The following is a 9,132-nucleotide window of genomic DNA, read 5'->3' on the forward strand; positions in this document are numbered from 1 at the left end:
TATATTTATTGTATATATATTATATGTATATACATTTATGGTCTAGTTTTTGTTTGATTTAATTTGTATGAGTTGGCGGAATTTTTCGCTCTGAATGCTGATACCGCCGTACTTGAGCAATTATAATTGTTTACACGCTAAGTAAAAAATAGAAAATACTATATAAGACTATTATATCTTTATCTATTGAGTTGAGCAAAACACAACAAAAAAATGGAAAATTGTTTGTGGTATGCGGGGAGAAAAATGAAGGAAAGAATTGAAATGCGCGAAAGGAAGGAAAACTCAATCGTCGCTTTCAGTGGTGCACCCATGAAACGATCTCAGTGTGTGGTTTAGTTATTAGAGTGCAGCTTTTGTTAGCTTTGCCTTTATTCAAACATGGATGCTTGCATGAATGGTTATAGACAAACCCGACCATATCACACCACACCATAGCACACACATATACCTATATAAGCTGTATATGCATAGAAATGTGTTTATTGATGCACACTTATCCTTGTTAATAGAAATGCCGCAAGGATGCGTTTGTAGATTTCGCTTGGATGCATCTCATACGAACATCAAACGTGGTAAATGAAACTGATGGATTAGTTGGTATATATACTCATTGTTGTTGTTGTTGTTTCTGCTTTTGTTGCAGTTTTTGTTGTAGATTGCATTTTTTTTATGATATGGTTGGTATGTGTTCAATATGCTCACTTCAAATTCTATTCGTTTATATGCTACACAGAATAGTGTTGAAGAATACATCAAAGATTTATTGCCTCATAACTTTAATTGGTAAGGGGAAAAAAAATATAAGAAATATGCATTAAAAATATATATATTTTGCGTAAAAACCAATTTCTTTTATATATAAGTATAAGTGCATACATATTTATAAAAGGCTACACGAGAGGGCTATAAAATAGTTCCCTACTACACTTAATTATTTTAAAATAATTTTAATTAATTTCTATACATTTTTCAGTTTCAGTAGATTATACTGGAATCTGGAGTAAGAGAATACTGGAAGATTATTTCACTTATATCGAAATAAGAGATTTGGTGCTCAAGCTTGTGGAAATGTTGACTGGGTCCACAAATAGCATATGAAGCGAATCTAGCATCGCTTGTGATTGCTTCGAATTAGTTACTAATATACCAGACACTACATCTTACTATGTAGGATGAATTTCATGAAAATCGCCCAAAATCTTTGATTCTCCTATATTATATATATGGTTCTTCACATCATGTTCTCTAAAAAACTATAAATTACTAAAAAAAATAAGTTAAACATCGCTACCGAAATCAGAGAAAGGAAATGAAAATGAATTTCAAGTCCCTTTAAAAAATACGTTAAGCCCATGCACCACTTGATACCACATAAGTCACTCAAAATGTTCTTAAAAGAAATTTTGTCATGTGTTCTATTCTGAAATGAACATCGGGTAAATATTTACTGCTGACCTTAATTAGCAAATTTTCGTACTTCAACTACTTTCACGTAAGTAATCTTAAGATATAAAAAGATGAAAACTAAATCCCTTCAATCAAATTTAAATAATTCATCAGTCACCGAAGAGAACTCTGTCAATATTCACTGGCAATATATTACTACTTCAATGAGTTCTCAGGATCTGGTTCTGTTATATGAGGGCAAGCTAAAAAAATATTAACCTAAAAAAAATTAAGTCAATCTCTTAACGACCTCCAGGGGAACATAAATCGCTATCATTGAAATACAGCTAGGGAAGCACTAAGTTTGACTGAACCAAACTGTTAAGCTATTAATTTCTTTTTTATCCCACGTTTGCGGAATTCAAATTAGAATGATGTCAGCTAGATAATAATCTCCTCTCTGCATTTCTTTATCTTGCTTTGATTTAGTGATGACGGAGTAAAGGGCTTTAATTACCAATTGGCTGCCAATAAAAATGATCCTCGATTGAACTTGTAATAATCCAATATGCCTCCTTCATCGCTAAAACTCCAGCCAAAAAAACCATAGCTTTATTAGATAGTCTAAGGCAGCGGTTTATATTGCGGCTCTCCTGCTCCTAACCGCAGTCCATTTTTGAGCCATCCGTGAAAATTGATGTGATAAATAGATCGATATATCTTTAATAATAATATTATGATTTGTAAAATATTTTTTATAATTTCTATTGATATTTTTTGTTGTTGAATTCTGTAGAATATCAAAATCCTTATAATATTGAAACGATCAGAAAACTTTCTGTTAAATATATATAAAAATTTTGTCAATCGAAAAGGAGCTCATTACGATAATATCCTTTAAGTAAAGTTTGGATAAAAAATTCCTTAGAATTTTTAAAAGCCTTTTAAAAATTTAACTATACGCTTTGCTGTACAAACTTAGTCACAGCAATGCATGCCCCATGTGTGCAACTTCAGTGAAAATAAAAAGGAAATGCAGTTAATTACAAGGATAAAAAATCAGAAAAATACTTTTCCATAAACTAGTCAATTGACCTAATATTCTACTTGCAACATGCAACGCGCCACTCGAAATGGCAGTTTAAAAGTTGAAATTGCAGTACTCAGTACGCTCTGTTACCTTTGCGCGCCAACTTGGCTGGGAATTATTTTTTTGAAAAAAAAAAATAAAACATAAAAATAAAACATAAAAATTAAAATTAAAATAAAAACAAAACTGAAGAGTGCAGGAAGTAAAAACTACTGCTCATTTAGTTTTAAAATAAAATTATTACTACTTTCCTGTAGAAGAAATTACCATTAATGCAGTCGTAGGTCAAGTGTAAGTAGTTCTCCACAAAAATAAAAAGGAAAAAAAAAATAATACGACTAAACTAATTTAAAATATTTATTTTTATGAGTAATAAAAGTTCAAAATATATTAAAAATTTAATAGAAAAAATAATAAAAATATTAAACAAACAATAACTCACAGTTTAATCCTTTTTATGTCCGCTGCAGACTGTGTAAATAGAGTTTTTGAAGTGGAGTACTTTTAGAAAGAAAATTATTAGTTGTATAATTGAAGAGGATGAAGTGTCTTTAATGCATTCAACTCTTTAAAATCATTATGTCGATAAGTGTATAAAGCTACAAAACCGTTCTAGGAATTTTTTTTCCTACCTATAGATGACCTTTACCGTAGTTTCTTTTACAGAATCCACATGTATAATTAAAACAACAGTTTCATTTTTATTCCTTATGAAAATACATTTATACTGCAATTTAAAAAAATAACACTGCAATATAAGACTTATATTTTACACTCGTACGTGCAGTCAAAGCCAAGATTATTAAGGATAAAAAATGAAACATTTTTAATGCTTTTGGCCACATTCTTTTTATTCACTTTGCAAATGAGTTACTCTGTCGCTTCATGCATAGACTGAGTCCATTTGGCGCATGACAGGAGTAAGTGGCTAAGTATGCAGTACTTTATATGCTTAATTGCTGGCAATTACTTTCACTTAAAAAAAGCGACCGTTTATGTTATAAAACTACAAACATTTGTCCTTCGTAATTTATTTAAATTTTTTTTAATGCAGCTTAACATTAATTATATATGATTTTTGCATCTTTGTGAAGTTAAAAAATGGGTTTCATCTAAAATGACAAGGATTTACCATATGTTCAGATTTCTATTTTGATATGTTGGCTTGGCTTATGAAGTTGAAAAAATTTATTAAACTCCGTACATATTTTTTAATGAAAGATATTTTAAGCGGAGTGTTACTTAACCTTAAAATGGTAAAGTATTTAACCTACTTAAGCCAGTGTTCACACTGGCTGCACTTTGCCAAAATTTTTGCATACACACTTATTTTTCCACCAACGCATATAAAATTCGATAATAAAATGTTTTCGCATTTGAACATAAAAATCTTGCCAAACTCAAACCAGTGTAAACGTTCTGTATTAACATGTTTTCATTACAGCTAAAATAACTTTTGTTAATTAAATTAAGATTCGGTCGTTTCCATTGGCACAAATTGATTATTGCATCTGAAAGATCTTTTATGTGTCATAAAGTTCTTTGAAAGTTCTAAGGCAGCTTCTGTTTGTTTAAATAAACTACACCTAATAATCACACAAAAAATTAAATATTAATTGATATATTAAATCATTTATATAATAATACATAATATATCCATTACATATTCAATTAATTAAAACAAAGATTTTATTAAATACTCATTTCCTAAGTGCGTTTGTTTACAGCTCAGCTGGTTTTAGTTTACATTTCACATATAAAACATATGTCAAATATTTTGGTAATTTCCCTTGTGGGAAATTTATTTTTAAGGGTTGCATTTGACAGCTTTGATCTAATTTTCCTTACTTTATTTTTAAGTAAGTTAAAAAGCAGGAAAGCTTTGTATGGTTAATAAAATAAACTTAGTAAGTAACACTTACACTTATAAGCAGTGAAAAGCAAATAAACTGGTCTAACGAAGGCAGTGGAAACACACTATTAGTAATCACATTTTTATGTATTCACATAGGTATATATAAAAACAATACGATTAAGAGGAATAAAATATAGTAAGGAAACAAAGTAATTGTTTGAATGAAATATGGTCTATATCTTATTACTAAACTGTTAATTGTTATTAAAATAATTTCAAAAATAACAAAAAGAAGATATAGATAAAATTGAAGCTCTATTAATCGATTAGTCAATTAAAAAATTCAATTAATTAAAAATAATAAAATTTTATTGTTGCAATTCACTACAGGTCGAATGAAAAATATATATACAATCTCTAATAAATCTCTAATAATATAAAAAATATATAAAATATAAAATATATAAATAATTTTACTATATACTTTCATTGATATTATTATTATTATTGCTATGGAATGTGGTACTGCGACCGTCGAGTCTATTGTGCACTCTTCTTGGTTTACAACAAGTCCTTAAGCCCTGTTGCGTCAATAGTAGTAAAGAATTTACTTTTATTTATCTTTCATAAGGATGGTAACATGCCCAGGAATCTATTCCGTATGTGCACATATAAATATAGCCGACTCTACATTCTCTACGCAGAGTCTACAGCTTGCACCCGTACATATACCTAGTGTCGTGAGGTGGTATTTCAGTTTACGGTCCTCTGTTAATATTTCTGTTATGAATCTGAGTTTTTCTTTTCATAGGTCCATACAATTCTGGTATTATTATGGGCACCAATAACTGATTTGGATTGTATTAATTCTGGTATATAATCTCAGTAATCCTTTTTGTACTGGATCTACTTTGTTTTTATGAGATATATACTGTTGCGTACGTTTCGACTTCGGCGAAGTCGTTCGTTATCTCTGGATCCCGTTAAACAATTAAAAGCTGACTTTAGTTGTATATAATCGTTTTTATTACTCTAGCAATCGCCAATACACAGTTCTCGCTAATCTAATAATATTATACAATTTATTTCTCAACTAACTGTCAATCTTAGAAAACTATTTCTAAGAATACTTAGGTTCTATATTCATAACAGTACTCGACTAGTATACACTAAAAATTATTTTACTGCTTTGTCCAATAGGACCAGTTTTCTTTGTACATTAAGTAAACTGCCCATATAAGGGAATATACGATGTATGAAAACTGCAAACTAAGGAGTAGCAACACTACACGATTAAGAGAGATATGTCCGTTTATGAGAATGTACATTTAACATATTTTTCACTGTATGTACGAATATTATTTCTTTTTATATTTATAATATCTTATAGTGATATATTGCGTCAAAAAATATGTATTATAAATAATTGTTCTTCTTATAATCCTGTACGCTTGTTTGTATTCACGTGTGAACTACTGCAGATAATGCCAAGGTTACAGTCAATGTTTTTATGGTTCCAACTTTTTTCGATTTAAGCGCATAAAACCCCCCAGAGAAGTGTTAACAAAATTGATTGTGAACAGAAACTGAAACTGAAACTAAAATACAGAGAATTTCACATTAAACAATTTAATCACCCAAAAAGGTTATGCATTGCATGAAACGAATTTCATACATAAACTTTATATCCACGCTAGAGCACAGCTGTGATACTTTTTATTGGTCTTAATGTAGATTTAAAGGATTTGTCAAAACAAAAAATACTAAATGTGAAACTGAACTGTGCAATGATATAAAATATTATAAAAAGGAAGACTACTTTGAGCGAAATTGCAGATGTGTTCTATTAAAAATTCAAAAAACAAAAAATTGTGAAGGAAACCCAAAAGTAGGAATAAAATAAACGCATTGCACTATAAAGTAGTGAAATGATAACTGTGAATGTCGTTGGCAAACCGTACCAGTAATGGTAACAATAACAGTATCACAGCATGTAGAAGTGAACACTTATGTCACAGGATACCTGCAGAATCTACTAAAATATGCTATTTTATAATTTTTATAAACTATATCACACACAAACACATTTATGTCATCTCAAGGATATATCATATCATTTTCATTTTGCTCGCATGTTACATGTACTTTTTCTGTCTGTCCACATATATATATTTTTTATAGTCGTTTTATGCAACTTAAAGTATTAATGCCATCGCTACAAATGCTGTTTCACTTGGTATTATTTCTACGAAATAACTTCATTCCTGCTACTTTATTTCAATAATACAAACATACTACGCAAGGATTCAAAAGGATGCAAACTAAAAACAAAAATAAAGCTTATGTACGTTGCAAGACAATCCCTACTTACAAGGCTGGGCATTACTATTACTGATGTTACAATATCTGCGCTTTATGTACGTATTATTAGAGTATAAATATTAAATTACTGGAATTATAAATAGATTTCTTCTCTAATTTCAGTGTTGTCCTTTCTCTATTGTCCTTGCGCTTAAAGTATCGCATACGAATTTAGTTGATATTATATTCTGTTTGTTTACAAAAGCACGTTTGTAATGCATTTGTTGTTGTTGTTATCATTCGTAACCATATTTCTAACGAAAATTACGCCATGCAGTTTGTGCTAGTGTCCTTAATGTGCTAGTGTCCGATGTCCTTTAGCACTACTGTTGCCACATGTTGTACATTGCACATTAAGTGCAGCTATATTTGTAAATAAGCAATTGCTACAAATTTGGTTGTTAACAATTTTAACCATTTGTTGCAGTTAATTTTACAAAATTTGGCAGGACCTTAGCAAGGATAAGATCACTACGTATTCACCTTTCTATATACTTCTCTATATGGTATAGAAATTGCATGGCAAAAGCGAACACTTATTCTATTGTTTCGTAAGTGTGAATCGTCATGTCTGTGGGCGTGGCATTAAATTTCAATTATAACGGAATTATACATTTATGTTTATGTTGTGCTTTTGTTTGAGTTTCCAGCAATGACAATACAGTACCCATTCTGGCTATTCTTGTTGCTGTTATTATTGTTGTTGTTGGTTTCAGTATTGGTATTGTTTACTATATCTACTGCTACTGCCAATTTCATTGTTCAATTAAAATACACATCAGGTGCAGAAGATCCTTTTGCATCCTTATTACGTTTTACTTGCATGCAAGAGTCAATGCTGGTTACTATAATCGTCGTGTGGTTTCTTATGTTTGTGTGTGTATAATTACAGCAAAATGAGGTCATCATAATTTATTTTGTGTCCTTACAATTATGAAGTCAATCAATTGAGACCAAAAATATTCACTATTTAAATGTTTAAATTGTTTAAATTGCATTGGTTAAGGGAAATAAATAACAAAACTTTAAACCGGAAAAACAATATCAATTATTTTTTAAATATAAAGTCTTTAAATGAGAAAAAAAAGACAATTGTTTGATTACGAAGTTTGAAAATATCGATGTGTTATGTGAAGAAGTCTTATCTTATGTAATTTTCAATACCTTATAAGAATGTCTTATCTTATAATAAGATATAAAATAATAAATATATTATCTGAGTTGGTGATATATCATCTTAACTTTATTAAATCTGTGGACAGTTTTAAGTCACACTAAGAATAACTGAATACGCGGCTTTATAATATGATGGATTTGATATCTTTGTATCTACCTGTGTTTATCAGATTTCGCTGTATGATAACCACATTAGAATTGTGTAATATAGAATATAGAATAATATGTGAATATAGAATATAGAATGTGAATATATAGAATATATGTGAGATAGAATATATGAATCCTTTCAGGAATCCAAAAATATTGACTAATATTGTTGAAATCAGAAGAACCCATATTTTTTAGTACTTTATGCTTGAGGATAACTATCATGCTTGAGCAACGTTATTCTTCTTCACAATATGATCTAGCCAGAGAAGGAAAAGTGAACAATTCAAATGAACTTAGAAATCTTACTGAAAGTAGGTGATATCTTTTATATAAAATATATGAACCCTTTAATGAATTCTCTCATAAAATCAAAAATATTTACTTATAGTGATAGAAACCAGTATAAAAATAAAGAGGAATAGTCTTTCAACTGGCGCTTCAAACGTTCTCTTTAATTGAGCGACGTCATTCATTCCTATGACATAATCAGCATAGTAACCAATCTTATCCAATATTAGTTCACTAAATAATATCAATATCCTGATCAGAGTTGTGCAAAATCAATTCCATTACTAATTCCATCACAATTACAGAGCAATCTAATTACAAAATAAATCAGTAATACACAGCTCTGATCGTGATAAAGTCCACATAACTAGTGATTTTGGGTGCAGAAGTCTTGACTAAATCATAGATTATTAAAAATCCAACGAAAAGGTGTACATATATTCAGATATTCAAAAGCAAAACAATTTTTAACTTAAATAATTTGTATATAGAAGTTTTGAGAATATAACAAAATAAAGTCAAAATTTTTGAAATATCGAACAATAAATTTACCTTATACCTATTATAAGACTAAGACTATTTGTAAAAATTGTTGGTTGTGATAATAGAACTTTTATAGTTTTTTTATGCAAAGGGTCTTGATTAAATAAATATTTGGGCCACAAGTTGTGAACTTGGTATTAATTCAGTAACGACCAAAATGGTGCTATTCATCACTAAAACCATAAATGAACAACAGTTAACAATACCAAGGATTTTTACTGAATAGCAAGCTAAATTGAAAATGCAATGTGAAGCTATGGGTTCTGTAGCATTCTAT

Source organism: Teleopsis dalmanni, chromosome 1, assembly GCF_002237135.1.
Source record: "Teleopsis dalmanni isolate 2A chromosome 1, ASM223713v2, whole genome shotgun sequence".
NCBI lineage: Eukaryota > Metazoa > Arthropoda > Insecta > Diptera > Diopsidae > Teleopsis > Teleopsis dalmanni.